This window comes from Vicugna pacos, chromosome 7 (genome assembly GCF_048564905.1).
Source record: "Vicugna pacos chromosome 7, VicPac4, whole genome shotgun sequence".
NCBI lineage: Eukaryota > Metazoa > Chordata > Mammalia > Artiodactyla > Camelidae > Vicugna > Vicugna pacos.
In genome coordinates, this window is record NC_132993.1 from 44986804 (window position 1) to 45003791 (window position 16988).

General features: G+C 43.5%; 1 protein-coding gene across 6 annotated transcripts in view; it reads left to right on the forward strand.

The window, feature by feature from the left end:
- Nucleotides 1-400: 400 nt before the first annotated feature.
- The window catches only part of OSBPL3 (oxysterol binding protein like 3), a 161664-nt gene continuing 145076 nt past the window's right edge, over nucleotides 401-16988 (forward strand). For all 6 annotated transcript variants that reach the window (XM_072964812.1, XM_031674218.2, XM_072964814.1 and 3 more), the window contains exon 1: nucleotides 401-710. The gene's annotated coding sequence lies outside the window, so the exon portion shown is untranslated. The remainder of the gene's footprint in view (nucleotides 711-16988) is intronic.

The following is a 16988-nucleotide window of genomic DNA, read 5'->3' on the forward strand; positions in this document are numbered from 1 at the left end:
TCCAGAAACCTTGTTCTTAAATCAGCCCCTCCTAAGCTGCCCTCATTTCTTTCTCCCTCCCTGGCCCGGAAACGCCGCTCCACGAAGAGTTACTGAGCGCCAACGGCAAGTAAGTAGCGTGCTGGGAAGCCGGGAACCTCTCTTACCCAGACCAGGTGCAGCTCTCATCCCCCTTTCGCACCTGCGGGGCACTAGGGTTCTCAACTCTGCAGACTGCGTCATGGAATCCGTCCGCTTCTTTCAAGTGCATCGCCCCACCTCCTTCCCCGGGAGCTACTCCTGATTGGTGGAAGTATGGGTCACTCTGCCTACCCTCCCGCCTTCCCCACGTGGGCCCGCCCCAGGGCGGGCGCAGTCTCTTCCTCCTAGCTCCCGCCCCCGCTCCCCTCTCCGGCTAATCGCCGGGCGGCGCGCTCGGAGAAGTTCTGGGCAAAGTCCTGGAAACCGGCCCAGCGATAGCAGCGCCGGCAAGCGGGGCGGGACAAGGCGAGCCGAGCGCGAGGCGACTCGTGCGCCGCGCGGGCTCTGGTCCGGCGAGTCGTCCGTGACTAGCTGTGCCCAACCCAGTCTCCTGCTGCTGGTGCGGGAACTGTCAGCTGCGCGTTGCCGGGGGACCGGGGAAGCCGGCTTTGCCTCCTTCCGCATCTGTGGACAAACCCCGGAGCCGGGCACTGGGGAACTAGGCGGCGTCCTTGGCGGCAGAGCCTCAGGTAAGCGCTGGGACTCTCGCCGGAATGGTGTTGGGGTGTCGTGGGGGCCCGGCGGTGGTGCGGGCTCGGAAAGGCTGCAGTTTGAGGGGCGCCACCAGTCTCCGCAGGATCGGAGTCCGCTTGCTGTCGCCCAGGGAATAACCGGGTAGTAGGGCAGCCCCGAGTCGGGGAGATTGCCCTCGGTGCCGGCCTCCCCGGAGTTAAATAAGGCCCGAGTTCTGCCCACCTTGGGGCTCGAGTCTCAGAGGGGCGGTTTGGCTGGGATTTGGCGAAAAGGCGTCGAGCCTGGGTTGGAGGCGCGGGAGAATGCGGCACCGAGGGGCTGTCCTGGGCAGCGACTCCGGGGCAGGAGGCACAGGAAACCAGCTTAATTGGGTCGAGCGCGAGGCTTCACCACATCCGCGGGATGGGGTGCAGCGGGAGGACCCGGGCGACGCTGGCCTTGAAGGCTCCGGACTCGCCCGCTTCCACATGCCGGGTCTGCTCTGCTCCCCAGTGCCCCCGCTGGTGGCTGAGGGCACTCGCCCCTTCGGGCTTCCCAGCGCCCTTGGAAGCGTTTGCAGCCTCTAGAGTCACTGACGGGCATTGTTGTAGATCGTCACAATATTTCTTAAGCCGGGGCCCTCTGCCCTCTTTCGGTAATGCCAGCCACTCTCTGCACACTTGTACTCTCCCTCCTCCGTCTCACAAGCTACCAGTCTCCTCCTTAGTCGGGACTCTGAGCCGAAGGAGCTGTGAAGTTGTCGCTTTCGATGTGTCTGGGGACCGCGCCGAGGTGCATCTGAACCCCCACCCCAACCCCCCCGCGATATTGCTCTGACTCATAGTTTGAGTACTGGGATGAGGGCATTTAGAAATATTTTAATCTGCAGCTGCAAAAGACATTTATTCCCAGGCAGGTAAAGGTATAGGCTCGACTCCTGCTCATCCTCACTCTACCCTCAAGGATCGTAAAAGGTGAGGCTCCCTCTTTTGGGCCGAGGAGACCAGTTAGGCAGACTTGGGCCGAAATGCACGCAACCTGAAAGATCATCCCCTCCACCAACATGCTAGCACACCACCCTGTTTGGTGTTCCTCGCAGCACCCATCTCTCTCTGAGATTATCTCCTTGGGCTGTTTGTTGTCTGCTTTCCCCTACAAGAATGGATGTTGCAGAAAGCAGAGAGCCTTACCTGTCTTGTCCATGACTCCATCCCCAGTGTCAACAACAGTGCCTGACACACAATAGGTGCAAAAGAAATATTGATAGATTGAATAGTGGAAACTTATCTGTGAAATATGAAGAAAGATGATCTTATAGCTGATTTTGATTTCCATGTTTATTTATCCTTTTTTTTCCTATTGAGAAATTGAACTGATACCAATAATTACTATTAATTGAGCACAGACTGGAGCTGGATATATACTAGGAACTTTGTATAGTTCACCTCATTAAACATTACAGTAGTCTTATTAGCTGGGTATTTCTAACCAGATGGGAAATTGAGGCTCCAGCAGGTTCACCAATTTTCCCAGGATTATCCTGGCAGAACTAGAATTCCAACTCTTTTCTATTGTGCTGGGCTGCTTCCAAGAAACTAAAATTTGGTTTTCACCATTACAGCTAATAGACATTTAGCATTATTCGTAACCAAAGCTATTGCTTAGCCAGAAGATTTGTTGCTTTATCATTATTGAGATTTAGTTTCAATAATAACTAATAATTATGCCATAGGCCAGATAGATAATACAAGGCTGCCATAGGCTTCACCATCTTGATGACAGTGCTGTGAGGTTATCTCCACTTTATAGATGAAGAAATTGCAGCCTAGGTCCAGGAACCAGCCCAGGGTCAATAGTAAATTGCTGAGCTAGATTTTAATAGTTCTGACTGTGAATCTTTAGCTCCTTCTGCTATACTGAAGTGTCTCCTGCTTCCACTACTTAATTAGATGTTAACTCATTATGATAGAGTCTAATGATACAGAATATTAAAATGGTCTGAAGTTGGGCTATAAAATGTCTACTATTTTTTGAATTGTTGAGACTCTTACTGCCATTGATTTTTTTGATTGAGTTTATGGTTTGTGGGCCTGGTCGATGGGGCACTTTTAATGCAGGAGGAAAGGAAATTATCCTTTCACCTAGAGTTAAATTTACTTTCACCTAAATCTAAAGAGAAATCTGAAGGGTTTTTTACCCACTGTGGTAACTGAACTTTGAACTCAGTAATGCTTTCTGCCTCTTAAGGAAGGTACTGGAAGACCAGCTGGTTCCTTGATTCTCACATGTAGAATGGAGAGTTAGAAACCACTACCAGTTCCAGAAGCTTCTGCAACAACCTTTTAGCAAAATAACTACATTTCCACTTTTTGTTCTTTTGCAGTGAAACTGAGGGCAAGAAATTGGGTAAGTTTGTCATGTTACCACCTAAAGGGCTAATGACAAAACAGAGGATGGGAAGGAATTCGAGATCCCTTTTTTCTTCTACTTCATTCCAGTTTCAGGGGTAGTGTAACATTTGTCCTTGCATGAGGGCCTGGATAACCCACGGTTTTATTTAAACTGTGCCTCTTGGCAGTGCTACATTTTCTTATCTGTCAATTCCATTTCAGGAGTACTCCAGGGAGGGTTGGAGGATCCAACCCAGAATGTCCACAGAAATGGTTGGTCTGTGGGGCCCCAAGAAACATGGAAGCTGTTAAGTTGAAGGAGCCTTCATAGTTGAGAGTTGTTTATAGTTCCCTGGGCATTCCTTTCCTGTCTACATCTTATTCATCAGCTTTTTAGCCCCCTTCTCTGGAAACGTCCTTGACCTCCCAGTGACCACTGGTCAGACCACGTTAATGCCCCCCCATCTCTTGTCTCTCTCCTCCGCAGTGTCTGTCACATCCATGCCTTCCTGTTGCCCCTGCACTGTCTTTGCTCAGGGTCTTAGGGACTTCTGCACTCAGTCAGTCCTAACACTGCCAACAGGCAGACTTGCCGCCCTCAGCCGCTCCTTCCTATCACAGTCAGGTGAATTCCTTAGGTCCTGTTGTTATATTGCTAGAAAGTCTTGAGTGGCTTATACAGTTAATAATAATGTTAATAACGGCAGCAGGAGCTGCTGGCCTTCTTGTGCCACGTGCTGTCATGAGTGCTGTACATGAATTAAATTGTGTTTACTCCTCAGAGCAACGCCAAAGCAGCCACTGTGATTATCTGCCCTCCAATTTCTAGATGAGGCTGGGAAAAGTTAAACTCACGGCAACTTTACAACTAATACAAGGTGGCCCTGAGACTCAAACTCCAGGTTCTTTCTCTCCCCTTTTAAGGTAGACTCCTTAGCCTAACGTCAGGAGCAGCCTGGGCTCGGGTCTGCCTTCACCCATCATTCCCCAGCCCTGTGGCCTGGCAGCCTGAACTGTATTCAACAACAGCATTTTGCCTTTGCCATACACCCCTGTTGCCTAGATAGCTCTTTCATGGTTGCTTCCTGTGAAACCCCATCTTTCAAGGCTGAACTCAAACCAATTCCACCAGAATAATCTCTCTGAACTCAGTGTCTCACAGCATTAAACACACACATACACACACAATCCCCAGTTCAGTTTCTGATCACTGAGTATGTTGGTTTCTTTCTTTCCCTCAGCCTTTTTGTTTCTTTCATACCCACTCCCGACATTCCTCAACCACAGTGCTTCCTGGGTTATTTATGCAAATGTATTGCCTCCCTCACTAGATTGTAAATGCCTTGAAGGCAGGGCAAGTACCCATTCACTTGTCTCTCCCTCATATCACTAAACCTGGCATCCTATCCATAGTATGTGCTCAATTAAAAAGAGAATAGAAACAATTATATTTGGTTACATTCTGTTAGAATGTTCTGTGAAAAAAGTAGTTGGAATGTGGCATTTGGTTTCCTGCTTTTCGATCCACAGTACTGTAATACTGTCTTCAATTTATGATGAAGCAATAGAAATCCTAGGTATTTAAATCCATGAAAAGCACCTATTCTGCTTGTTTTCACCTTGCATATATTGCATGGAGATCACAAACCTATAAACAAAACAAACACTGCAAGGTAAATATCTTGCATCTTATATGTACTGTTTTTTCACATATATGATCATGTTATTAAAATGTATTAAAACTCATGAAACTTTACCTAAAGTTTGTCAGTGCTTTATTCATCAATGAATATTTCACATTTTTTAACCTGATTTGCTTGATCTTCTATGAATCACCTCCAGCTCATACCGCATCACTAGGCTCTGTGTGTTCCCGACAGGACAGGTTGAAATAAATTCAGCTCCCCACCTGTATCCCCAGGGCCATGCATAATGTGCTCCTGCTTCCCAGGTTTTGCAAAATCTTCTGTTCTCTTTATGTCTTCCTCCTCACTCACGTGCACCTGGCTAGTCCCCACTCATCCATCACATTTTAGTATGGATGTCACCTGTAGGAACCCTTGCTCTGCCGCCTCCAGTTGGAAAACGCACATGGCATTCTGTGCCTACTTCTTTTGGAGGGAGCAGTTGCCATACTGTTTCGTAACTGCTCATCACTTGACTAAATCTGCCCTGAATCCACTGACTCTTTTTGGCTTACATTAGAATCACACAGGGGTCTTTTAAAACTTTTCCTTACCTGAGGCCCCACTCCCAAACTTTCTGAATGGTTGTTCACTGGAATTTTTTTCTTAAAGGAGTTTTCTCATTCTGTGTTATAGCTGGGTAGTATTCCATTGTGTGAATGTAACATACTTTATTCAGTTACTTCTTTTTTATAACAGCATTATTGAGATATAATTCACATTTCATATAATTCACCTATTTACAATATACAATTTGATGTTTTTTAGTATATTCATAGTGTGCAACCATCACCATAATTAATTTTAGAACATTTCATCATCCCCCAAAGAAATCCATACCCATTAATAGTCTTCCTCCTCACCCCGCAACCACTTATCTACTTGATGTCTGTATGGACTTGCGTGGGACATTTCACAAAAATGGAACCATGCAGTATGTGGTCTTTTGTGTCTGGCTTCTTTCACTTGCATGTTGTATTTGAGGTTCATCCCTGTTGTAGCGTGAAATCAGCACTTTGCTCCTTTTCATTGCCTAATGACACCCTATTGTTTGTATAGACCATGCTTTATTCCTTTTGCCACTTGGCACTGGTATTTTTTTTTTTAACCTTCCCCATACAATCCGAATGTGCAGGCAGGAATTAGACCAGAAGTTCCTTTGAGTGTTGTTCATTGTCGTGTCCTGGCAGGCTAGAATAGTACCTGGCACAAGATAGATGTGTAATAAACATCTGAATGAATGAAGTGTTTTGTTTAAAGTATAACTCCTCTTATGCTGGTGTCATCAAAAAGCATTGTCATTAAAAAGAGAGTCTCATGGTTGATTGTTTAGATCCTGATTTGAACAGATCCACTGTTAAAAAATATGAGATAATCAAGGAAATTTGAACATGGATGAAATGCTACTATTTTTAGGATTTGCTTTACAATATCCCGGTGACGGGGAGGGAGTATAGAGAAAACAAGGCTGCCCGTGAGTTAACTGAAGCAGGGAGATGAATTCATGGGGTTTCTAGTGCTGGTCTCCGTATCTGCTGTCCCCTGAGGCAGCCATTAGCCACTGTGGCTGTTGTGCACTTGAAATGTGGCTAATCCTTGTTGAGATGTACTGTAAGTGTGAAATACACACTGAGTTTCTAAGAGTTAGTGTGAAAAAGAATGGAAAATTATCTGTAATTTTGCATTATTGTTTACATGCTGAAATGGTAATATTTTGGATATATTATGATATATAATTAAAACTAATTTCACCTGTTTTCTACTCTTTTTAATTGGCTGCTTAAAAAATTAAAATTGCATATATGGCTCATTACATTTTCTCTTCGATGATGCTGCTGTCTACTTTTGTGTAGAGTTTAAAATTTTCATAGTAAGTTAAAATTGAAGCCATCTGAATCTTTTAGAAGTCTGGAGCAAAATATTTTTCATAAAGGATTCCTCTTATGTGAAAAGACTGGGAAATATTGATTTGTTCAAAGATGATTCTTTGTAGAAGCTTAGAGCAGGCAGGCTGTAACCTTCCGGTGTCACTCCTGGGCTTGCTTCATCTATGTGAGAATCTAAAAATTATTTTGCAATAAATGGGATAGCAGAATGAAGGGTAGAAGAATTGCTCCTTTATTTATCTGATCTTTTTGTTTTGAAGTTGATGAAATATTTCCTTCAGCCTTGAAAAATATGGACGTGCAGTGGTAATTTCATCATTCTTAGTCACACTGTTTATATCCTGCAATTGAATTTTCCCTGGACTTGCTTTATAATCACTCTGCCTAAATCTGTTTGTTTGGGAGCCAGAATATGATTGTTTCTAGACCCCACAAGGCCCCTGGAATATGAGTGGAATATGATTCTTAAATAATAATAATAATCATGTATAGATTTAAAGCTGAGAAACAAATTGTTTTCATATAAAATTTCTTGAGATGAGTGATCTGTCATTGTCTAGGTGTCTGTGTTTACTCACAGAAGAGTAGCCAAGGTAATAAACACAGCCATAGGGGGAAGGGACAGGGTGTGGAGGCTAAATGAGTGACCCTAGAGGATATTCTTTCTCATCAGTGACTTCTGAGCTCTTGAGAGAGTGGACCTGAATTGAAAAATAGCTTGAATGCAAAGCAGAACAGAATTAAACTGCAGTGAGCAGCCCCAAAAGAGATGATCAGAGGGTCTGTGGCTATCAATATGAAAACAAGTGTATTCTTTTGTTTACTCTCTACAGTTAAAATAATAAAATCTGTTTGTTTTCTTAATGTTGTATGGGATCGAACACTTCTCAATAGAACATTTCTTCACTTGTGTATTAAAATGCAGCACTATTAAAGATTCCCAGACTTGTTTTTTGTCTTGATAGCTAATGCTATAATACAAGAAATTTAAAGTTATACTTTAAATCTTATAAAACAAATATTCCTCCCCCAGTTATTTGTGGTGGACAGTGATCTGCAATGTTTAGAAGCAAAAGCTAAATAATGTATTTTTCAGTCTTACATTGTTAGACTTGAAGTGAATGCCTCCCTAGAATGAAAGCAAGCAGTGTGATTTTTGTTCATCCATTGGATGAGTACTGAGCACGCACTACATGCCAGGCACCAGGCTGGGTACGGGGATATGGTGATCAATTAGACAAATGTGGAACCTCCCTTCAAGAGGCTTACTGTTTAGGGATTAAACAGTCACAGAGAACTTGTTAATTACAGTGAGGATCTGTGGCTCCAAGGGAATGAGTCTGGATTTTAATTGGGACCCTGGAGAGAAAAGTTTCATTTTTTTGTGGATCATAATTCAGGCTGCTGATGGTCTGAAGAAGAAGGAGGAACGAGAATGTGGCTGGGAGGTCACAGAGAAGGGTGACGGGAGTGAAGTCCTGCCCTTACTGTGTCTTTCTGCCGATTGCAGGAGGCCAGGAGGAACTGAGTAGGAGAAGGCGTTTTAACTTCTCTCCGAGGTTTTGAATTGCTCTCTGTGATGGTACACGCAGGTGTGTTTGTGTGTTACTGGGAGTTGAATCTACAGCTGATTTTATACCACCTCTGGAACTGGAACTGAATGAGATCTAACAACCTGTTCTCCTGCACGGCCAAGGAAGTAGCTTAAAATAACGTGCTGCCTCCAACTCTAGTGTAGCTCAGTTGTCTAGCGTCTGAGATGAAGTGGGCGAGGGGTACGCTAAGGCTTCCAAGAATGTAGGGGAGACTCACTTGGGGTTTTTTTTTTTCACAGGTTCAGAGCTGTATCAAGCAAATTTCTAGTGTATGTAGAATTAACTGAAATTTCCTTCGGAGCTTGCTTGGGTCATTAGGGACTGAGGAACCGTCCTGCCTTTAAAGGTGGTGATGATAATTACAAAGAACAACATAGCAGTGGCAGCCATAACTGCAGAGGCCTTCCAACGTGCCAGGTTAAGTGCTGCACTTACACTACCTCATAGACCTTCCAGTAATTTGAGGTGGCTCATCATAGCAGTTTACCAATGACCAAACAGAGGCTAGGGAGCAGTTCCTTGCTCTTTGGTCACCCAACTTCTGTTTATCCTCCCTGCTTTCCATTTGAGAAATTATTTCTTTGGATCTAGTCTGCTGGGACTAGAACCAGGAGCCCCATTCTCCCTGGCCGTGGGTACCCCTGGGAGCCAGGCCAGTCAGATGCCTTGTGCTGGAATCTGGGCCCAGTGCCAAGGGTCATGCAGATTCTGCCGCCGAGGATGTGTCCTGACCAGGCCGTTCTTGTCTGCACTGCATTATTGTCATCTGGCTTCAGGTCTCATGAAGCTGTGCCAGTGCTCGCCTCTTCAGCACCCTCTTACTTCCTGAAACTGCTATTTTCCCGATACATTTTTTTGTTTTAGCTGCCAGAATGTTTTCTGTTGCTTCCACTCAATGAACCCCTGACTGTCAAAAACCTAGAGGGGCTTAAGTAGTTTACCCATGGTCACAAAGGGACCAAGTGGCAGAGCTGGGGTGTAGTTGGGTCATTGACCAGAGGGACCCTCAGTGTGGTGGAGAGCACAGGGCTGGGAGTCAGAGTCAGAGGCTGACTCCAGCCCCAGCAGTGCCTCTCCCTCTGTGGCCATGGGCTGATCACTGCCTTTTTAGGCTGAACAGGATGGACAAGATGAAATTTACACACATATCTAAAGGACACACAGCTCCAGAGGATTTCCTCCTCCGTGAGATTTTTGGACATACTGTGTTCCAGTTTCCAATGCAATTAGAGGTTTGAGGTGTGGTTTGAGGCAGTGGTTTTCAAAGTGTGATTCCACTTTGAGTTGCTGTGTCAGTATCACCTGGGGACATGTTAGAAATGCAAATTCTTGGGCCCCACCCCAGACCTATTGAATCAGAAGCCGAGGGCAGGGCCCAGCAATCTTTTACAAACCCTCCAGGTGATTCTGATGCTCACTAAAGTTTGAGAACCCCTGGGCTAAGACATTTTCATTTTATTAAAAACAATTTGTTATGTATTAGGCGCTACCTAGACTCAGGAAGCTTGTAAAAATCTATCAGCCACAGCTCCTGCTCTTAGGAACATTCCCTCCAGCTGGGGAGACAGGTATTAAAACACAAAGGGAGAGATAAGGAGGGGTTTAAACTTGCGGTAAACAAGGTGTTGAAGTGGTAAACAAGGTGTTGAAGTGCGGTGGGAGCACAGAGAGATGGTGCGAGATGCTTTTGCAAAGAAAGGGGGCATCTGAGTCAAACCTTGAAGGACACACAGAATTGAGATTAAGGAAGGTCTCGGTGGGGAGGACATTCCAGGCAGAGAATGAAGGATGCACCAAGATGTAGCATTTTTGTAGTAGTAGTTTGTATCTCTTAATCCTCTACCCCTACCTTGCCCCCGCCTGCTTCCCTCTCCCCACTGGCGTCCACTAGTTTGTTTTCTATATCTGTGAGTCTCTTTCTGTTTGATTACATTCATTTGTTTTATTCAAGGGGTAGCATTTTAAGGAATGATGAACCCTCCAGTTTGATGAGAAGGACTGTTTTAAATGGGAAAAGTGACAGGACATGAGAATGGAGGGGTAGGTTCGGGCCCAAGTGGAGTGGATCCTCAGTCCTGCAGGAAGGGTTTGGACTTTACTCTGTGGACAGTGAACAAGGTGGTGATGTTGGGGGAGCTATCTCAGAGGAAGCGTTCTCGTGGTGGTGGAGTTGGTAAGAGGCTGAGGATACCAGCACAATAAGACCTGAAGGAGGGTGGGAGAAGAAAGGAAAGACAATACAATAATATTGGAACATTAGAATGACAGCCCCTAGGAACTAGGGAGTCAGGGGCCCGGGGTGAGGGAGAAGTCAAAGATGAATCTACGGGCAATAATAAGTGGGATTGGTACCATCAAGTGAAAAATAAAGTTGGAGCCTTACATCATACCTGCCACTGAAATAAATTCCACATGGATCAAAACTTTTAACATTAAAACAACTGGGAGAAAAAGAATACTATTTTAATGATAATGGACACGGAACATCCTTTCAAGGTATGACACAAAACGCAGAAGCTATAAAACAAAAGGTTGATTTATTTGACTACATTTGATTTTTGTAGGGCCAGTTTTTTTTTAACTGTGTCAAAAGGCAATCAACAAATTTAGTAATTCGTGTCACAAAGATCTAATTCCATCACTGTATAAAGAACTACAACAAATCAGTAAGAGAAGGAACAGTTACTAGAGAAGCAAAGCATTTGAACAAATAGTTTACAAAACTGCATACAAATGGCTCTTAAACATGTGAAAACTTTAACCTCACTCATAAAAAGAGAAATATAAGCTAAAATTTAGTGAGGTGCTATTTTTCATCTGTCATACTGGCAGATATAACAGAAAGTGGCAACACTGTTGGCAAAGGTTTGAGGAAAAGAGATTCATGGTGGATGGAATTGTTAATTGATCCAAGCTCTGTGTAGAGCCCTTGGCACTATCTGTCAAAACTGCAAACACATGCACCCTTTGAACCAGTCATAACCATTCTGTGAATTTTATCCTACAGATAAGTAAATGTGCACAATGATATACGTGTAGTTATTTATTACAGCATTGTTTGAATAATTAAAGGATTGCAAATAACCTAATTGTCCATTGATAGGGACTAGTAAATTAATAATGGAGCAATTAAAAAGGAGGCAGCTCTGCATCTACTGATTTGTAACAATCTCTGAGATTACTGTTACATTAAAAAAGAGCAAAGTGTAGAATACACAGGTTTGTGGCATACATATCATACATACCAAGGTATGTAAGGGATACGTCAATTTGAGTAAAAATATATTCATACATAACATTTTATATGTATTTATACATAAACATGTACATATTTATGCATATGTACACATACTTATAAACTAGATGGGGGAAGCTCAAGCCAGCTCGTAGCAGATTGTGGGACGCAATTGTGTATATCTCTTCCCAATTCCTCAGTCAATGACTTTGTAGTGGTGGTTTGAAATTGGCCAAGGGGGTAGTATTTCCATCATGGAAATCAGCAGAGGAAACAAGTCAGGGTTTTTGTTTTTCTAGAGAGCTGGTTGATAAACATTTAGTAGTACCATATCTGTATCATAAATGTAAAATATCTCTTGCATACAAATGGCTGATAGGCACATGAAAAAATGCTCAATATCTCTAATTATCAGAGAAATGCAAATCAAAACTAGAATGAGATATCAAATCACACCAGTCAGGATGGCCATCACTAAAAAGTCCACAAATGATAAATGCTGGAGAGGATGTGGAGAAAAGGGAACCCTCCTACACTGTTGTTGGGAATACAGTTTGGTGCAGCCATGATGGAAAACAGTATGGAGAGTCCTTAAAAAACTAAAAGTAGACTTACCATACGATCCAGCAATCCCACTCCTGGGCGTATATCCAAGATACACGCACCCCAGTGTTCATAGCAGCACTATTCACAATAGCTAAGACATTGAAACAACCTAAATATCCATCAACAGATGACTGGATAAAGAAGCTGTGGTATATTTATACAATGGAATACTACTGCTCAGCCATAAAAAAGGATAAAATAATACCATTTGCAGCAACATGGATGGACCTGGAGATTATTATTCTAAGTGAAGTAAGCCAGAAAGAGAAAGAAAAATACCAAATATCACTTATATGTGGAATCTTAAAAAGAAAAAAACAACAGAACACGAATAAACTTAGTTATAAAACAAACAGACTCACAGACATAGAAAACAAACTTACAATTACTTGGGGGGGAAGGGAGTGGAAAAGGATAAATTGGGAATATGAGATTTGCAGATACTAATTAACTTCTATATATAAAATAATAAATGAATTTCTACTATATAGTGCAGGGAACTGTATTCAATATCTTGTAGTAACCTATAATGAAAAAGAATATGAAAAGGAATATATGTATGTATATGTGTGATTGAAACATTATGCTGTATACCAGAAATTGATGCAACATTGTAAACTGACTATACAATAAAAAAAAAAAAATCTCTTGAAGGCTATACAAGAAGTCGGTAACGTTAGACTCCCCAAGGAAGGGAAGAATGATTGATTAAGGACAAGTGTGACATTTAAATTGCACCTCTGGAATTTTGTTCCAAGTAGAGATATTACTTATTCTGCAGTAAATAGATAAAGAAAACAAAAAAAGTAACTGCAGAGTTTCAGTCCTATGTGACTATTATTCGAGGTGTCACTGACTTCTACAGAAGACAGATGAATAGATCTTAGGGGAAGAGAATGCTTTCAGTTTTGGACTTGCTGAGCTTGAAGTGTATGGGTGATATCCAGGGATCAGTCCTGGGAGCCAGCAGTTTAGTTGAAATTATGGCAGTAGAGGAAGTTTCCAAGGGAGGCCCAACCTGTGCAGCCTTTTGGGCAGTCCCAGGAGAGAAGGGGGATGCATGTGGTACCTTGGGGAATGCCAGGCAAGAAGCAGGTAGGAGAAGGATATGTAGTCACAAAGGTAGGGGGGGCCTTATGATAATCAGGGCAGCTTTCATGGATTGTCTACGAAAATTTGAGCCACTCTTCTCAGTTCTTTTTGAGAGAACATCACCTCATTTTATTCTGACGGCCACCCTATGGGGTGGATATTATTTCCATAGTTGCTGGTGAATTAGGGAGGGTAATTCCGAAGAAAATCCAGGAAAGAGCTCCTGGGAGGGATGTTAATAGAGAAGGACCTTGAAGTGTGGTAAGATTTGAAAGGTCAAGACATTTCAGGCAGAGGAAGGGATGAGCAGAGGCCGCCCGATGAGCTGGAGGGGAGAGCCTGGGGGCGCACCTGGCTGCCCCATTTTCTGCAGGTGCAGAGCCCCCGGAACCTCTGGAGCTAGGGGGATGTGCTTTCAGCAGTTTGCCTGGGAGTCACATACAGGAATCAAACGTTGTACTCCTGGAGCGCTTACTGTGTGCTCGCTGGTGGGGAGGAGGGTTGCTGGGACACTGGGGAGATTACCATCAAACTGAGACAGATCGTGGAGCTGGCCTATGACTTCAGGTTTTCAGGGCGTCTGCCGACAGGCACTGATGGCTAGTGCCAGTTCACTCCTAGGTGGTTTTTGGCTCAAGCTGCATTTCCCTCTGTGGTGGCGTATCTTTTTCTTTCTGTCTTTCAGCAGATTGTGGGATGGAGGCTGTATTTTCCGGATGACTGGGAAATAAGGGAAGTTGAGGTGAATGAAGGAATGATTATTTGTTGACATACATTTTTATGTATACGATTTATATATGACTTGGGCTGAGACTGAATATTCTTGTCTCACAAGACACCCAGAGTCCTGCCTCTGCTCTTTACAGAGACACTGTACCAGCAGTTCTTTTACCTTGCAGACATACACCTACACACTGTAAAACTTCACTTCAGTTAGGTTTTCAACTCAGTCTTTTTCTAGCGCAGTGTTGTCTGAAGTTTATTATATGTGTGTCACTAGGGATAGATAGTACCAACAATGAAGGGTCAGATAGGAAAAGGATCATAGCTGCAGCCTAAACATGGGTCAGAAAAAGGACTGTGTGGACTTCTTCATGCCAACCTGCTTACACATCACGCTCCTGACTTGTAATTCCTGTTTTTCTAGTCTTTGATCTCCCAGCCAAAATCACATTCCAATTTGTTTGTTACTTTCAATTCTGCATCAATTGTTCCTTGATTAAGGGCCTTGGAGCCTCTTTTGTTATCTGGCATCCAAAGGTCTAATTTTCTTAGGTGTATGGAGATAGGTGTAGCTGGGTGTTTAGATATCTGCCTTTTCTGACCCACCGATTAAGACACTTTTATTTGACAAATGCCAGGACCAGAGGGACAGGATGTTGGAATTTGGGGCTCTGTAAAATGTGTGGTGTGTGGTCCTGAGAGGTGCTCTGATTTTTCTTCATTGCTAACAACTTCAGAGGTGAGTTGGGCAAAATAACCGTGTTCCTGAGTCTTGCTCTGGATAGTTAACTCTGCCTGAGGTTTAGCGTATCATGGATTTCCCTGCATCGCTGTGGATAGTACTGTTTTTCCTCCCGTCTCTCAGAGGCATTGTGTGAGAATTAGCCAAGCGTTAATAGATGTGTTCTGGAGGAAATGAGAGCCGCTGATAGCTGGTTGAGCAGGAAGCCAGCGGGAGGAGTGTGGGATGGGACTCATGGTTATCTGCCGTGTCTCTGCGGTTCTAAACTTCAGCAGCACAAGAACGACCTGCAGCGCTTTGCTGCAGATTGCCGGGCACCAGCCAGAGTTTTTGATTTCAGGAATCTGTGGTGGGACTGAAAATCTGCCTTTCTAGCAAGTTCTCAGGTGCTGCTGGTATAGGGACCCCTTTGAAAAATCCAGGCATTGGTACAGCAGGCAGAAGACTGAGTCTCAACTAGCCCCGAGTCTACTCTAACTAGGGGGACTGGAGAATTCTGGTTATCAGTAGGTTATCATAACCCTCATATTTTCTGTTTCTGTGTTCACAAGTCACTTTAATATATTTTGCTTCTCACAACAAAATAGCCTTGTGAGATAGCAGGACAGAAATTAACCTTGTTATAAATTAGACTGAGAACCTCAGGTAAGGTGAACAATTTACCCAAGGGGCTGATGGCAGAGCTGAGACTTGTATCTAGATTTTTTTTAAATTTTCCATTTTATTTATTGATTGAATATACAATGGAATATTACTCAGCCATAAAAAGAATGAAATAATGCCATTTGCAGCAACATGGATGGACCTAGAGATTATCATTCTAAGTGCATTTAGACTTTTTTAGTGTAGCTTTAGTGTTCCTTCTCCATTGCTAGTGAACACTTAGAGATCATCTGCTCTGACAATGCTTAAAGTTTGTTTTAATTACTCCCAACACAAAAGCAGCTTTTCATTTTAGAACAGTTTTAGATGTACAGAGAAGTTGTAAAGAGCGTACAGAGAGGTCCCATTTACCCCACACTCAGTTTCCCCTCCTGTTACTGTCTTACATTAGCAAGGTACATTGGTCACAACTAATGAACTAATACTAATACATTATTATTAACTAAAGTCTGTACTTTATCAAGGTTCCCTTAGCTTTGACCTAATGTCCCTCTTCTATTCCAGGATCCTGTCCAGGATTCCACGTTATGTTTAGTCATCATGTCTTATTCAGCTCCTCTTGGGCTATCACAATATCTTATTAGGCTTCCTTGTCTTTGATGACCTTGACAGTGTCAAGGCATACTGTTCAAGTATTTTGTAGAATGTCGCTCGATTGGGATTTTGTCTGATGCTTTTCTCATGATTAGTCTAGGGTTGCGGGTTTTGGGGAGGAGGACCACGGAGGTAAAGTGCTGTTCTCATCATACAGTATTGAGGGTACACACCATCCACATGTTCTGTCACTGTTCATGTTGACCTTGACCACCTGGCTGAGGTAGCGTTGGTCAGGTGTCTCCCCTGTAAAGTTGCTCTTTCTGCAGCCCACTCTGTGTGGCCCACAGCTAAGGAGTGGGGAGTTAATGTTCCACCTCCTACATGAATTATTTGTCATTCTTCTGCATGGCGGGTTGGTCTATCCTCCCCAATTTATTTATTTATTCAATTAATCACTATTTATATTGGTATGGATTCACAGATATTTACTTTATTCGTTGGTTTATAATACAGTAGTACTTTATTTATTTTGGTGCTGAAATGTTTGCAGCTTTGGCCAGTAGGAGTGCTTTCAGATGGCTCCTGTGGTCCTTTGACATAAACCCATCATTGTCGATTTTTAGAGCATGTCCTTATTTTCTGGCACTACAGGATGCTCTGGATTCACCTGGTATAATTCCTGCTCAGCCCTAGAATCAAGATTTTAATGTTGGTCTTGATCCATGAAATTGTTTTCACTCTCCGCCTGAATCACCACCCACAGTGGAAAAACACTGATCTATTTCCACCCATCACTTTAAAAATAAGGAAATCAGCACCCTGAAAGGTGAAATGGCTTATCTGGAGTACATGCAGTTGGTAGCCAAGCTGGGGCCGGGACAAGGTCTAAGTCCTCTGGACTTCTAGTCCTGTGCCTTTTCTACCATTTTTTGGTACCTTTTCTACATTCGGAACCGGATTCAGCATACTCCCACCTCACCTACCTCCTTGCACATGGGCCATCGGATGGGAACCGCCTGCATGTGCTACTGTCTACTCAGGACAGATGTCAGCAAACAGAGGCAAAGGATCCTGGCCAGATTCCTTAAGGAGATGGCCACGACAAGTCAATTTACTCATCAGAATGGGGTTTTGTAATGGC